Here is a 16,054-nt window from a genome sequence, read left to right on the forward strand (position 1 = left end):
ATGGGTTTATGTTGGCACATAAACAGGCTTCAGTCTGTGGTTGACTGGCTGTGTTTCTAAGCCTTAGATGAGGAGAGAGCACAGTGACACAAGGGCTGAGTGGAGCGGAGACCACCACCTCAGGAAAACCACAGCAAAGACACAGGGAGACAGGAAGGGGCAGGGGCAAGATACCCTCTGAGGACTTGCCCCCTTGTAATCCACTTCCTTCAGCTAGCCCCCACATCCTAAAGTTCCAGTTACCTACAGGAAAAAAAAAAGTGCCTTTAGCTAGGGACTGAGTCTTCAAACCCAGAAGTCTGTGGGACATTTTGTAATCAAACCATAACAGGTGTAAACTAGCTCTCCAGCTCTGTCACAAAAGGAATTTCTTCACATCTGAAGTGCTTCCTCTGAGGAAAGTGAGGAATGCCAAGCCAGGTGGCTGCACCCAGATGGACAAAGGCTGGAGCTAGGCAAGTGGCAGGTAGCTCACTGGGGGCTCCCTGTCCTCCCTGACCTCTTTCTTTTGTACATATCTTTCTAAAAAGGAAGAAGGGAAGGAGAGAAGGAGGGAGGAAAAGACAAGAGAGGAGAGGAGGGGGAGGGAGGGGAAGGGAGAAGCACAAGATGTGTATCCACATGGTTATACATGTTCCTAAACATTCTGGTCCACCCTACAAACACATCTGTCCTGGAAGAGGCTCTCAGTCCCCCCCCCCCAAGGATGGGGAGGAAGATCACCTCAGTATTCTCAAGTATTTGCTCAAGGGACAGACATCTTTCTAGAGGCTCTGTGGTCTCCTGGTACTCGTGATTTAGGAAAAAGAAACCATCTTTTTCATCCCTGCATGAATTGGTCAAATCACAGAGTATGAGTTAAGTCAATCCAATCACTCTGGGTCTGAGGCCCAGAGCTAGAGCTGGGAGGCCTGGCCAAAGCGAGCTCCTCTCAGAGAGCAATGAACTCTGGGAGCAGTTGGAACGGCTTGCATCCTGTGTGCAGAGACTCGGCAAGGTTATGATCCTGTTACATGTTCAATAGGTGGGGGTTGGGTTTCAAGGGGAACGGACCTGACTGAATGGGTGTTGCTGGAGTCCTCTCGTTCACTAGCAATCATCAGTGGTCTGACTGACTCCTGAGATACGAACAGGGAAGAGGAACTCATTCTGGGAGAAAGACCAGGCATTCAAAAAGAACCATTGCACTAAGGGAGGAAGTAGCGAGTAAGCACGACACAGCCAGTGAGGTGATTGGAATAGGAATGGCTCCCGTAGGCTCATATATTTGAATGCTTAGCCATCAGGGAGAGGTACTACTTAAAAAGGATTTGGAGACGTGGCCTTTTTGGAGTAGGTGTTGTTGTTATATGGCTTGGAGTAGGCGTCAAGGTTTCAAAAGCTCAAGCCAGGCCCAGTATCTGTTGTATTTATAAGAAGATAAAGAGAGGGGGGTATGTTCTATGGAGGTCTGAGGAAAGGGAGTGCCTCCGCAGGTTCATGCTAAGGCATTCCTTCCTGCTGTGAAACCAGCCACATGGTATATAGTATAGGACAGAGTTTATTCAAGGCATGGGGAGGGGAGTTAAAAGGGTAGTAGGGCAAAGAAAGGGAGGGAGAAGTAGAGAAATAGAAGCGTAGAGTAGAGGCCAGCCATGAGCACATGGACAGAATGGACAAAATGGGAAGAGGGTGAGAGCAAGAGAGCAAGAGCAAGAGGGAGGAAGAGAGTGAGGAAGGGGCAAGCAGCCCCTTTCATAGTGTCAAGCATACCCAGCTGTTGCCAGGTAACTGTGGGGGTGGAGCATAGACAGAATGCTAACAGTATCTCTTTCTGCTGTCTGCACCTTCAGATGTAGAATTCCTAACTCCTTCTCCAGCACTATGTCTGCCTGCATGCTCCCCACCATGATAATGAACCAAACCTCTGAAACTGTAAGCAAGCCCTAATCAAATGCTTTCTTTTATAAGAGCTAACCTGGTCATGGTGTCTCTTCACAGTGACCAAGACAACCAAGATTCCAGGGTATGTGAGAACAGCAGAAGGTGCTTTAAGTCTTGTGAACCAAGAAAGGCAGGAGGAAAAGCTGGCCAGGATGCAGTATTTTATAAGATATTAAAAAAGCAGTGCCAACACTGAGCTGGTCGAATAGAAAAGGCCACTGGCTAAAGGACAGATTGTTTTCATGCGAGTTATTTGTTGGTTTCATTAAGGGAAAGCAATACAATCAATGCTCGAACGCTAGAGTCTGGAGAAGGATAGGCAGCCAGGATGAGAGCCTTCATTTCATGGATCATGCTGGACTCAAGGGTTCCCTTCCTGCTGTGCAACCAGAAGCTACTGGTACGTGATGGTAGCCACCTATCAAACATGAAAAATACCCTCCACAATGATTTTTCTATGACAACTACAAAGTGTGGAGTTCCCAGCTATTAAAAAAGGAACCTAAAAAAACCCGAAACATTCTTGAAACCAGGGTTGACTCTTAGAAGGATGGCAGTGACTCTTCTACACTTGATCTTAGCCAAAAGGCCGAGAAGCGATGGCAGTGACTCTTCTAAGACATGGATTCGCCTAGTTTTCATCCCTGGAACTGAATCCTTGAAGCTAGGTAACTTTTAAGTTTTATTTAGGCCACGGTTTCGGAGGCCGAAAGTCCCAGTAGCACGATGCCACCTGGAAGTGAGGGCGTTGTGGAGAGGGCATCGTGGTGGAAGAATGTGGGGAAGGGAAAGATCACAGCAGGAGAAAGAAAGCTATGGAGGACCAGGAAGAATAGGGAAGCCCTTCTCTGATTCTTCAGTTTCGTGAAAACTGACTGGAGTCCCACGAGAGCTGCTTCAGAATGCCCTCCATGCCACCAGCGACCCTCCACCCAACTCCTCCACCTCTTAAAGGCTCTGCCACCTCTCACACACCCACACCAAGTGGCATGAGCCTTGGTCGGGGGCACATTCAGAGCATCCCGGCTAGCTTCAGGATAGATGAGTTACCAGAGTCCTGTTACCACGTAAGAGTCACTTGTCCTTAGCAGGTAGACATTGAGAGAGCCACGATGTCTCGGCATCCTTTTAGGGGGAGATGAGCGATTATGAAAACAGAGTGCCTCAAAATGCTGACAGTCTGGGCATGCAGACGCTGGGTGCCTTGCAGCATCCCCGTAAGCTTGACATTATTATTTCACGTTTAAAATGCGCGTGTTTGTTGCTGACCAGTCGTCTGGGGGCTCCCGTTCAGACTCATTGTGTGTGATTTTTAAAATCTCTACAGGTGAGAAAAAAATAGCTTTCTTCCAAACAGTCGTGACATATGCATGCTTTAAACTGGATGTATCTATTTGGGGTCCATGACATATGCACGCTTTAAACTGGATGTATCTATTTGTGGTCCGTTTCTAATAATCTCCAGGCATTTTTCACCTCCTTCGCTCTGACTTATCAACAACAAGGTCTTGCAACTTGGCCATAATGTTCCTCCTGCCTTTTGAACTGTGTTCTCTTCAGCATGATGCTGGGCCTTGGGCTCTCTGGATTATGCTTTGCATATTTCGAGCCCACTGGTTCATCTTCCTCTCGAGACCACAGAGCCAGGACTATCTGTACAGTTGTACAGGTTCTCAACTAAACAAAGGCGCAGACTGACAGATTAGGACTGGGGACTGAGAACCAAGTCTTTGTCAGAAGCCTCGCCTAGTGCCATCAGCACAGAGAAAGGCACTGTTCGGTGGGGACCCTGGGGGGAAAATAACAAACTATCTAAACCAGTTTAGCAAAGGGTTATTTATAAAAGTGAGGGGGAGGGCTCAGAAAACCACTGGGTGGCAGGGATGTGTCAGACCCAGTGACAACACGGAGCCCCTCTGTGCCACATTGATCAGAAATGGCTTTGAGAAAGTGCCCTGAGCTTCGTCTCCACCACTGAGCCTTCTGCAGTCCCAGAGCCAACACAGGGAGCCAGGGGGAGCCTTTTAGCACACAGGGGCAGCTCTCTGGAGATGCAGAAGAGGTGGAGGTGACACCTCCAGAACCTGCTGCAGCTCAGGGCAGAGCCTCTGCCTGCCTCTTAGCCTGGAGTTCAAATCTCCCAACGGTGTAGCCGGCCATTTGCAGCCTATACTGCCAAGTCAGTGTTGCAATGTGTGCACAGCTGGCTTCCTGAGGTGCCCAGTTGTCCCTGCCTACCCCATGAGACCCTGTTCAAAAGGATGGCCACTCTCCTGGGACCGCAAATCTGTGCTGTCACTCCAAAGAGGTTTCTCTCTCAAACGTGAGTATGTCTGCAGTTACGGGGAAATTGTAACTTCCTGGCTCTTCTCAGCAGACAGAGTGATCAATACACACACAAGACACAGAGACTTACAGAGGCCTGAGCCGACCTACTGATGAGCGTGGCCTCCTACTGTTCCTATGAGCCCTGTGCTTTGTTTTTGTCTTTGTTTTTGCTCCTCCAATTCCACATCTATATGCTGCCACTTCCTGTCAACCACAGGGTCGACAACACCCCTGCATTTGCTCACCCGGTGGCTTACCTATCTTTGCTTAGGATTTTTTCTGGAATGAGAGAATCCCTCTTGGATGTCATTGTGGAAATCTTTGTGATTTCTTCTTTTATCTTCCTTCTCTCTATTTATTCTAGAGTTGGGGAACTGAACCCCCCTCCCCACCCCGCCTCATACAAGAAAAGCCTCCTGTCTCTGAGCCACATACCCAGAGCCCTAACTGGAGTTTAAAGTCTTGGAAACAAATGCAAAACACGAGATGCAAAGCATCAATGTGAGAACTCCAGGACGCACAGATGGCTCTTAGGCTCTCCCCCACTGATTTGTCACCAGTTGCCCTGCGAGTTTGAGAATACTGAGTTTCCAGAGAAAGGGGTGTAGTTGGAGCCTGGGATAAAATGAGTTTATGTTCTGTTTAATTTCATATTTAACCTGATACTCAATCGTGTGGAATATGGCGGCTCTCAACTCTGCAACTGAACCAAACTTCTAAAAGAAACCAGTTGCTAAGGCAACTGGGCAGAGAGATAATTAATTCAACCGTCATTATATGCAGATTAATCTCTCTAATGAGTGGGAGGGGAGGCAGGCTTGTTCAGCCTCGTTCTGCAACAGTGGGAAAGAAAATGCTGTGGCTTCTTGCAGTGTATAAGGAGCCAGGTTCCAGGTCCTCCAGGCTCTCCCCACTGCCCAGTCCCTCCTGTTACCTTCAGACAGAACTGTGGACAGTAATGCGTCTTGTTAGGCTCAAATATGGTGTGGGAAGTCTTTTCCCTTCTTTTTAAACCTAAGGTGAACAGCAGCTCACACAGCTTAGTGGACGTTTCTCTAGGAAAGCAAAGCTTTTGTTTTCTAAGTCTTTAGAACTGAGCACACATATTCCTACGCATTCCCCCTAGATAGGAATCACAGAATCTGGTGCCAGTCTATTCTACTTGACAATACTATTGTGGTATCTGAAGTCAGAGATAACATTTATCAACACTCACAAATCACAAGGCCCAGCAGTGCTCCAAGGATATAGAACCTATTTTTTACATGCTTTTGTGGGGCTATGGGTGCATCTCAGTGAGGAAACGCTTCCCTAGCATGGAAAGAGCAAGGTTTGATCCTCAGCTCTGTAGAAATAAAATCTAATTTTACAAATGCGCTTCATGAGAGATGGATGTTGAGAGGGTGCGCTTTAAAGGACCCTGGCGGCCTATAGCTGCCCCTCATTCTGTACATTGAAACCGTCTAGTGAGGACCGAACACTGGAGTGAAAGTGCCTAAGGAGAAGAAAGCTGTTCAGAAGCCAGAATGATTGCTGTGTTTTATAAAAAGATAAAGAGAGAAGGAATATGTTTGGTGGGGGTATGGTAAGATATGGGGGAAGGGGTGCTTCCACAGCTCATGTTGAGGCATCCCTTCCCCCTGAGGGGCCAGCCACATATAGTATAGAATAGAGTTTATTCAGGGCATGGGGAGGGAAGTTGAGAGGGAGAGAGAGGGAGGGGGGAGAAGAAGGGGAGGAGGAGGAGAAGGAGAAGCAGAAGGAGGAGGAGGAGAAGCAGAAGGAGGAGGAGAAGAAAAGGAGAAGGAGGAGAAGCAGAAGGAGGAGGAGGGGGAGGAGGAGGGGGGGGGGAGGAGGAGACCTGATATGAGCATGTGGAGAGAGGGGGAAAGGGGAATGGGGCAAGAGGAGGAAGGGGGGTGAGAGGACCGAATGAGAGCAAGATGGAGAGAGAAAGAGAGAGAGAGAGAGAGAGAGAAGAGAGCAGAGAGCAAAGGGGACAAGCAGTCCCTTTTATAGTGAATCATGCACACCTGGCTGTTGCCAGGTAACTGTGGGGTGGAGCTCAAAAGGCTGAGGCAGGAGGACCATGAATTTCAGGTCAGTCTTTGCTGTGGAGAAGAGCCCATTCTTTTTGGAGGGTCAGGATTAAGTTGGGAGAAACCCTCTCTGAAACTATAAACCTTTGTTCTCGCTCCAGAAGAATGTCTCTCTTCTACTGATACCAAGCTGAAGATTGTGCTTGTTCTGCTCTTTATTTCATTTTAATAAATTAGTTATATCATGTGCCATTTTAACCACTTGCCTCTGTCCCACTCAGTGGCGCTAAGCATATTTACGTCATTGTAAACCATCCCCACAACTGAAACCCTGCCCTCATTAAACCTTACGTCCTCATCCCCTCCTCCCAGCACCCGGCCACCACAATTCCATTTTCTGTCTTTATTTGCTGACTGTATGTGTGGATGCACGAAATGACGCAGCATTTGTCCTGTGACAGGTTGGTCCTCTTCACGTGATCTCTTCAAGATCCATCTACGTTCTAGTTCATGTCAGTTCCTTTCTGTCCTAAGGCCGACTCTTCCTCCATTCTGTATGGGTCACATCCTCTTACTGGGCATCTGTCATAGATGCTTGTCTCGCTGCCTTTATGTCCTCAGCTCTGTGAAGGTCCTCAGGAAATCTCTGTCGAATGTGTGATAACTCACTTTGAATGAGTCTGCCCTAGTCTGTAAAAAGGCCTCTTTAAGGATATCAGCATGTTGCCTTCTCTGGAAGAGTAAAATAGATAGGTGTCTGTCCAATTGATACTAAGTGATAATATATACTAGGTTTATTGAGAAATTACCATCTAGTACACACTGTGAAAAACGGATTCATTCAAACCACCATTCTCGTCACAGAGAATGGGCTTGGTCCCGTTGCCCTCAGCCATTTGCAGTCACAGCATGGAAAAGGATTTTGAATGTTCTTACCAATAGACACTCCACTGGAGAGATTACAGCTTAGGAAAAGTTACCATGCTGGCAATGTATATTTCCTTAAGGCTCCCCTGGTTCAGCCAACCTTGACTTGGACTTCACTTCTGTCCATCTTGTTTCCGGCAACCCCATGTCCTTACCTTTGCTCTCACATTTGCACGCCTACTTCTTCCTTGCCTGCCAAGCTTGTTCAAGCTGTGCCATGGTCTCTCTTTCCCCATGAAGGTTTCCCAGTTCTCCAGATCCTCCCACATAGAGGCTGTTTGGCACTATTCATCCATCAGTGCATACAAACTGTCACACTTGGCTCTCTGAGTGCCTGTTGCATGTTGCCTGTTCAAAACACCTTCTAGATTTGGAAGGTTTTAGATTTTGGAATATGTATGTACTATTCTGGCTTCCTTTCTGTTGCCCTGATAAAAACACTCTGACCAAAAGCAGCTTGGGAACAAAGGGATTTATATGACTTACACTTCCAGGTCACAATCCATCAGTGAGGGAAGTCAGGGCAGGAATTCAAGCAAGAACTTGGAGCAATATCTAAAGAGGAACATGGCTTGCTGACTCACTCACAGACCCATGACTGGCTAGCTTTCTTTTACAGCCTAAGACTACCTGCCCAGAGAATGGTGCCGCCCACAGTGGGCTGGGCCCTCCTACATTAGGTAAGGCAGTCCAAACAACCCTTCACAGACCAGCCTAATAAAGACAATTACTCAGCTGAGACTTTTCTCACATGATATGGACTGCGTCAGGTTAACAACTAAGGCAGACTAGGACACACACATGCACGTCATGAGATACCTTTCAGGTAAGACTCCAGTCTTAATACTAAGTTAACCTGTTACATGCACACCTTACATACACAGCCTGAAGGTAACTTTGTGCTGTATTTTTAGTGCACCTGTGCTTCAAGTTCAACCTGTCACTTGAGGTCAGGTCGGGGAATTTTCCACTGGGTGATCACATCAGCCTCCGGGAAACCTTAAGATTTCATACGATGTTAGGTTTAGCTTTGCAAGTTAGAAGTACTTCACCTATAGCTCATCTTACTTATAACTTACCATAGTACTTCCTTATAGCTTAGCTGTTCATGAGTATAAAATCTGCTCTTCTAGTTTTGTAGCTTGTAGTCTTTACTGCCCCACTTTATGCTCTGGGTAGACTGTGCTAAACACACACACACACAAACACACCACACAGACACACACACACACCACACACACTCACACCACACACACTCACCACCACACTCACCACACACACACACACCACACACCCCACACACACACACCACACACACACACATACACACACACAAACACACACCACACACACTACACACACACCACACACACACCACACACACATACCCACACACACACACCACACAGACACCCACACACACCACACAGACACACACACACCACACACACACCACACACACACCACACACACACCACACACACACCACACACACACCACACACACACACACATACCCACACACACACACCACACAGACACACACACACCACACAGACACACACACCACACACCACACACACACACACACCACACACACACACCACACACAGACACACACACACCACACAGACACACACACCACACACCACACACACACACACCACACACAGACACACACCACACACACAACACACACACACACAACACACACACATACACATACACAGACACACACATACACCACACACACTCATATTAGCTTATTTTTCAACCTACCTTATTGGTTCAATTGCTGGGCTCTTCTAAACCTCCCTTGGCTATCTCACCTATCTCACCCCTTTCTTTTCACTCCCAGATCTGCACCCTAAATCTGCCCTCAACTTTAGTGGCTCAGTCACCTTCTCCTTGTTCAGCAACCCAAAACTGCCCTCCATTTAATTTCATTTCTAATCTCCCACCTGGGGGAGCAAGAAGCCTATGGCCACTCTGCCTGAGATCTTACATGGGTCACCATCATTTCTCCTTCAGAAGCATGGCAGAATCTCCCTTTCCCTTCCTGTTTCCCTCAGCCTGCCTGCAGGGACCCAGAAGTCCCCCCTCTTTCCTTCCATCCAGTAGTCAGTCCTTGGCATCTTTGTTTATAGATCAAGAACCAATTGGGGAACAGGACCTTAGCATAAGAACCACCCCCTACATTCTTTATTCATTCATTCGTTCATTCATTTATTCATTCATTCGTTCATTCAAGTTTTTGAGACAAAAGAAAATCTCACTCTGAAGCTCAGGCTCGCCTAGGAATTGTGTTGTCCAGCCCACACTAACCTGAAATCCATGTCATCCTCCTGCCTCAGCCTCCTAAGTGCTGAGACTTGCAGACATGAGTCACCATGCCTGGCTTGTCCTGATACATGACACATGGGAAAAAGACACAAGTTCCATCATATGAGCTCTATTGTGCTCGTATGAATGGGGATGCTGTTAGCCAGCTTTCCTCGCCGTCTACTGTCATGTGATTCGCTAACAGACAAGAACAGATGTGTGCAGGTAAACAGCCCTGAAGTCCAGAACAGAGTCAGTACGTTACTGCTGGGATCTGTGCTGTGACATCTCTCACAGTTCTGAGACTCATACGAGCTGTCACCAACACAAGACACAAAAACAGCATCCAGCATTTAAAATGCAAGATACACCCTCCTCTTCCATTCAATGAAGGGACTTTGTAGAATTGGATTCACTTTACAAGAAAATAGTTTTGGAAATAGAAATACTCAAACTAGAACCATCTCTAAATAACGAAGCAATTTTTTTTTGTAACCATAAGATAATCCTTAAAATATAGTCTTTGTTGATGTAGCTTATATTGGTTTACAATTTTTTTTTAATTTTACTTCATTTGACCATTGTTAATCAGTGAAGAAAGATTACCTTTCAATCTTGGAAGACTGCTTTTTTTTTTTAAACTTCACATTAGTGTTTCGATATTTTTATTAAACAACTCGTATTGGACATCTGCTGGAGCCCGAAAGTTCGCTTGACTCCTTAAGGTTAAAGAGCAGAATGAAACCGCCAGAGTGCTGGTTGACATCGTTCTGATGCGGCCTTCTGCTCCGTCGCCGAGCCCTTTTGTTTTATGTGTGGCTTGTAAAATGTGTTTCAAATGTCACCGCGATACATGCAGCTTTTCTTAAAATACTCTAGTCCCTAGATGTGCCTCTGCCAACCGCCTCTGCCTCAGAGTTGGTGTTTGTCAGAATCGGTTACAGAAACAGACTGTGCGGGTCTCAGCTTTACTTTTCTTACAGCTGTGAGTGTTTTAGGCCATCGGTGTCTCCTTCCACTCGGCACCACTCGGCAGACTGCCGCCCCCTCAGAGAAAGAGAGAAGGGGACAGACAGACAGACAGACAGACAGACAGACAGACAGACAGATGTGTACACACACACACACACACACACACACACTCATAGTCAAGGGAAGATAGAAGGCCTGAGCCATCACACACACGCACACACACACACACACACACACACACACACACACACACACACATGCATGCACGCCCGCACGCCCGCCCGCACGCACACATCTTGGCTAGAGTGTCAATGTCCCTTTGGGAGCATACCTTCAATGACCAGAAGACAAACTCCCTCCCCCACTAGTCTCCACTTCTTGAAAGTTCTGCCACTTGGCACTAGTCCTCCGGCCTGGAAACCAAGGTCTTACTAACACAGAGACTTTAGAATACACTCACTCAAACATGACAGGGCCAGGTCCAGTTTGATGGCTTTCCCGGGACTTCTGGACTGGGAACATTGATGGCTCCATTCTGCTTCCCTTCGACAGCATGCAGGATATTGGTATTGTTTTGGGTTTGTTTTTTCTGATGTCTTCGGTGTCTCCTACCCCATGTCACGCACAGTTGATAGAATCTGTCTGTGCCTCGGGGACACCGCAATCCTGGGCTTAGGACACAAAGAGAAGTCAGTGACATTTAGCATCCTTCCCCTACTGATGTGATGCTATTTTGGGGTTTAAAGCTGTCAGTTCCTGATCCTTTGTGGATGGCGCCTTTCACAGCTACTTCTGTTGTAGGAGTAAGAAAAAAAAAAAGGAGACACATCATTTCAATAAGTTTTAAAATATTTGATCTCAGAGTATGTACAGAAAAGGAAACGTGAAGCTATTTCTCTGCTTTTCTGTTTTAAAAAAAAGTTTAAATGTACCATAATACTTGCTATGTGTATTATAATTAGGTCATACAGTGATATTGGCTGCTGAAAGTGAATGACAGCCTATTTTCATGTTTCCACCAAGACTCCAAGTGGCCGGCAGAGAGCCCTGCATGGGACAGCCTATGCTGGCCACATGGCCGAGTTTGTGGGCTGCCAGCTGCCTGCAGCTTCTCAACCACTGTTCTCGCTCTGAAATTAGCGAGTCCTCAGCTTCCACAGTTGTCCTGTTCCTAGGACATTTGATGAGCCCACACCAAAGGCCTTACTGCAGCTTTAGTCTTTAATATCATCAAAAGCACCAACACAGCAGAAGAACAAGCCGATTTTCTTTTTCATTCAAATTTAGCGCCTAATATCGGCTGGCTCGTTTTTTTCAGATTTGACCTCATTTCCTGAATCTGGGACCGTCTCTAATTGAAACAGCCATCCTGGATGTCATCTACTTGCTAATTAATTTTTTTCCAGGGAACTGCCTGAAAAGAAGGTGCAAAACTTTCTTCCTTTCCTGGACTTGGTTCCCAGTTCACCAGAGAGAAGCTGTGACTCTCTTCAGGGTTCCCGATCTTCAGTCAGAGGGGCTAAAGCAAACAGAAACTTTTAAGTCTTTATTTTAAATTTGTAAAACAAAAAATGCAAGAGACTGACATCAGACTTTTGAAACACTCCACCTGTCTTTATCCTGGGGAACCCCAGTTGGTTACCTTCGTCTTTGGACCTTGTCTTAATTAGGATTTTATTGCTGTGAAGCAATAAACACCTAACACATAACCAAGGCAACTCTTATAATGGAAACATGGCAGCACACAGGCAGTCATGGTGCTGGAGAAGGAGCCGAAAGTTCTACACCTGAATGTGGGCAGGTAGCAGGAAGAGAGAGACACTAGGTTTGGCTTTAAATTCTGAAATCTCGAACTCACCCCCAGTGACACACCTCCAACAAGGCCACATTTCCTAAGAGTGCCACTGGCTATGGGCCTGTGGTGGCCATTTCCATTCAAACCCCACTTTTTTTTTCTTTTTTCTATTTTTTAGAGCTGGGGACCGAACCCAGGGCCTTGTGCTTGCTAGGCAAGCGCTCTACAACTGAGCTAAATCCACAACCCCAGGCCTTTTCTTTCACATCCCAGAGCCTTCCCCTTTTCTCTTTTCCCTGACCGCGTATGCTGGCGCCCTCTGCTGGTAAGGCTCATAGAGCTGCCCATAGACCCTGCAGGTACTAAGTGCCTTGCCTGTGGAGCCCCTTGGTGCTGCCTTGTTCAGGTTGCCTAGCAACAGATGCTTTCGTTGTTCTAGCCACAAATTGGTTTTCTGGGTAACCCTACAGCTCTGTTCCCTGGCTTCAGATGAGCCAGTGAATAGTTTGGACTGGTTCAAATTTTGGAAACATGGATGTGGGTATAAGAGGCAAAAGGCAGATTATTGGGCTTAAAACTTTTGAAGTTTGGGGACCAAGGGTGTAACTCAATGGAAAGGCACTTGTGAGCACAAGTCTCTGGGCTTGGTTCCAAAGACAAGGAGGAGGAGGAAGAGGAAGTGGGAAGGGTAGAAGAGAGAGGGAGGGAGAGAGGGAGAGAGGGAGGGAGGAGAAGGGAAGCCTTGAACCTAATAACAGGCTGAGATGGCTTTACATTTTTCACTGAAATCACTTAACAAAGCAGGCGCCATCACGATTTAGACTATGGGATGTACACGTTAGCACAGTGTCCTGGTGCATTGGGCAGATTTTGAGCCAGACGGTCCCCCTTCTAAGTCACCACTCTGAGCTCTTAAAATGACGGTGTCAATAATTCCTATGTTGTGTACTAAAAACTTTTTCCTAGAGACAGGACTTAGGCCAGTACCAGCCATCCCTCAACAGTCAGAAGCCGCTTTTCCGATGTGTGTGTTATCATAATATTGATGTCTACTAACTTTCTGGGTGCAGTGTGGTCTGTTTTTCACTGCACCAGTGTATTTAATCCTTAAATTTTATAACCCTAATTTATTTCTGTCTCACAGTTTATTTTGCAATAGGTAATGTGGAATCAAATTTAACAGTCTGTACAGTGATCCAAAGTTCATATTTATAAGAAATCAACCTTAATTGCATGATTTACAGCAGTGGTGGGTTTTTGCTTCCTATTTTCAAGTTTTACCGAAGGGGGTGTGGGGGTGCAGAGAGTAAGGAAGAGAGCAAGCCAAAAACCACAGACATTTGCATGTTAAAAGCACCCCACCGGAGTCATGCCTTGAGTTCTCTTTAAATGTTTCTCCTTTGTTACTTGTAAAAATAGCAACTCAAGACACTCTCAAAAACAGAAACCACAATGTTACAATACACTGTGAGTAGTTTAGATTCTGGTTCAAATTTTGGAAACATGGATGTGGGTATAAGAGCAAAAGGCAGATTATCGGGTTTAAAACTTTTGAAGTTTGGGGGCCAAGGGTGGAACTCAATGGAAGGGCACTTGTGTGACAGTTTGACTAGAACCCTGATTTATATATCTGATCAAAGTACAACCTTTTGCTATACTTTTTAGAGTCTCCGAGTATCATACTACCTTAAATATGTGTTTGGGATTTTCTAATCTAAACCCTCTTTATAACTTTTTTGTGGCATCTGTTTTGTTTCCACTTCTTTTTAACAATATAGATGTCTTGGCATTTAAAGACGGCAAACCCTTACAAAGCTACCCACACAAGGCTTTGCTGCTATAGTTCATCCTGACTTCCTTCCTGTCCTAATAGCTATGGTGTCTTCTGGGTTAGAACACTCAACAAATGTCACGGCTGTGCTAAAGTTTTCTATAAAACCAGTGCTCTGAACGTAGCTCAAAATGGAATGTGGCTGTGTGTGTTTATATCTACCTATGTCAAGAAGCTGTTGCTTCTGGTTTTAGGGGGAAAGTGTTTTTATTTTCATTATAATGCTACACTGGAGAAATACTTTATAAGTCTAGAATGTGGTTATGAAATTCCTACCACAACAGCCCATGCCTCAGCCAAGATTGTCTCTGGCATTTGTGAATTCTTCCTGCATTCCATAAAGAATCCACAGTGAATCTCTGGCTCAGACGCTGCTGTGGGGACAGGTGCAGGAGGTGCCCAGCCTGGCCCTCAAGGCACCCACGGTCTAATGAAGTTGTGATGCCTCAGATGTGATAGAGGAGAGGAAGATCTCAGACTCTGCGAGATACAAAGAGGAGATTCTAGGGATGTGTAATGGCTAATTCTGGTCATCGACTTGACTGAATCTGGAATCTACTAAATGGCAAGCCACTGGGCACTCCTGCGAGGGGCTTTCTTAATCAGATTACTTGAAGCAGGAAGTCCCACCCTAAATGTGGGCAGTACCTTCAGGTGGCACCTCGGATAAAAGAACAGGTAAGAAAGAAGCTTTTCTCTCTGCCTGCTTGCCTTCGCTCTCACTGACAACTTCATTTATCCTATTCTTGAAGCTTTCCTTTGCTGATATTAGAACACATGTTTTCTAAAGTAAACTGAAACCCAGCAGCTCTCCAAGAGTTCTTCAGATTGCCAGCACGTGACTAGTACTGATGAAATAGCCAGTCTCATGGACTGAGCAACTAACAGATTCTCAACCTCTTAGGGTCAGACTGCCATTGCCAAACTACCCAAACCAGGTCACAAAAGACAACCTAATAAAACCCTGTTAGTCTATAATCATGTGTCCATTACAAGCTGTCCAAACCAGGTCATGAAAGCCAATCTAATAAAGCCCTGTTAGTATCTAGTCATGTGTCCATTCTGTTCCTGGAGAACCCTTACTCCTACAATGTGGCTACAAGGGAGACATTGAGGCCAAAGAAAATAACTAGGAGTTGGCCCAGAGAAGGAGCCATAAGATACTCCCGGAGGGGGTTGGGGATTTAGCTCAGCGGTAGAGCGCTTGCCTAGCAAGTGCAAGGCCCTGGGTTCGGTCCCCAGCTCCAAAAAAAAAGAAAGAAAGAAAAAAAAAAGATACTCCCGGAGAAGAACAACTGTGCACCTGAACCTACCTTGTTAGGAAGGAGGGAGAGGGAGGGGGAGAAGTGGTGATGAAAGTAGAGGCCTAGAAGAACCAGGGAAGGAGTTTGCAGTGGTCTAGTCAGACGAGCAATTTGAGGGCAACACCACTCAGGCTGGGGACAATGGAAACGGGCCTCTACTGCTGAAATTGTGCTTAGAATTAGTGATCAAAGATGATGTGGCGGTAGAGGACAGGGGGCATATTTAGGAAACACCCAACAGGACACATGAACTTTTTGTGTTTACAAGGAAGAACAAAACAGGATCACTCCCATTCCGCATGGTTTAGAAAATCCAGAGAAAGGAGGGAGAAGGAACAGTGGGAGGTGTGGATAGTCACGGTGGCCAATCTTTATGTCTGGGGAGAAAGGACGAGCTGAGATCCACTAGGCAGAGACAAGCAAAACTCAGGTGGTGGTGTGTAGCAATTAAAGGCCAAGATTCAAGGAGAGGATCTGACTGGACTGACTTTCCTGAGAGGACAGAGACCAGACATCCCCAAATCTACTGGTAAGTCTGGTATTCTCTGTTCGGGACATGTCAGGCTACTAGGGCTGAAGTTTCAGGAGGCAGGAGAGGTAAGCAGGATTGGAGC

The 16,054-nt window shown here is 46.3% G+C and overlaps 1 protein-coding gene, 1 long non-coding RNA gene and 1 pseudogene across 3 annotated transcripts in view; 1 reads left to right on the forward strand and 2 right to left on the reverse strand.

Moving 5' to 3' along the window:
* Gnal (G protein subunit alpha L) overlaps window positions 1-16,054 on the forward strand; it is a 140,254-nt gene that overhangs the window by 27,411 nt on the left and 96,789 nt on the right. The gene's annotated exons all lie outside the window — the stretch shown is intronic.
* LOC120098241 (uncharacterized) overlaps window positions 1-16,054 on the reverse strand; it is a 54,720-nt gene that overhangs the window by 11,758 nt on the left and 26,908 nt on the right. Inside the window, exons 3-4 of one of the 2 annotated variants that reach the window (XR_010059724.1) lie at window positions 10,971-11,181; window positions 6,679-7,022 (exon numbers count right to left, since the gene is read on the reverse strand). This is a non-coding gene — a long non-coding RNA (uncharacterized LOC120098241). Of the gene's footprint in view, window positions 1-6,678; window positions 7,023-10,970; window positions 11,182-16,054 lie in introns of those variants that run through there. The other variant, XR_005496369.2, reaches the window with a different exon arrangement.
* On the reverse strand, window positions 2,357-2,524 carry LOC120098414 (U2 spliceosomal RNA; annotated as a pseudogene).

The sequence above is a fragment of the Rattus norvegicus genome, chromosome 18, assembly GCF_036323735.1.
Source record: "Rattus norvegicus strain BN/NHsdMcwi chromosome 18, GRCr8, whole genome shotgun sequence".
NCBI classification, from domain to species: Eukaryota; Metazoa; Chordata; class Mammalia; order Rodentia; family Muridae; genus Rattus; species Rattus norvegicus.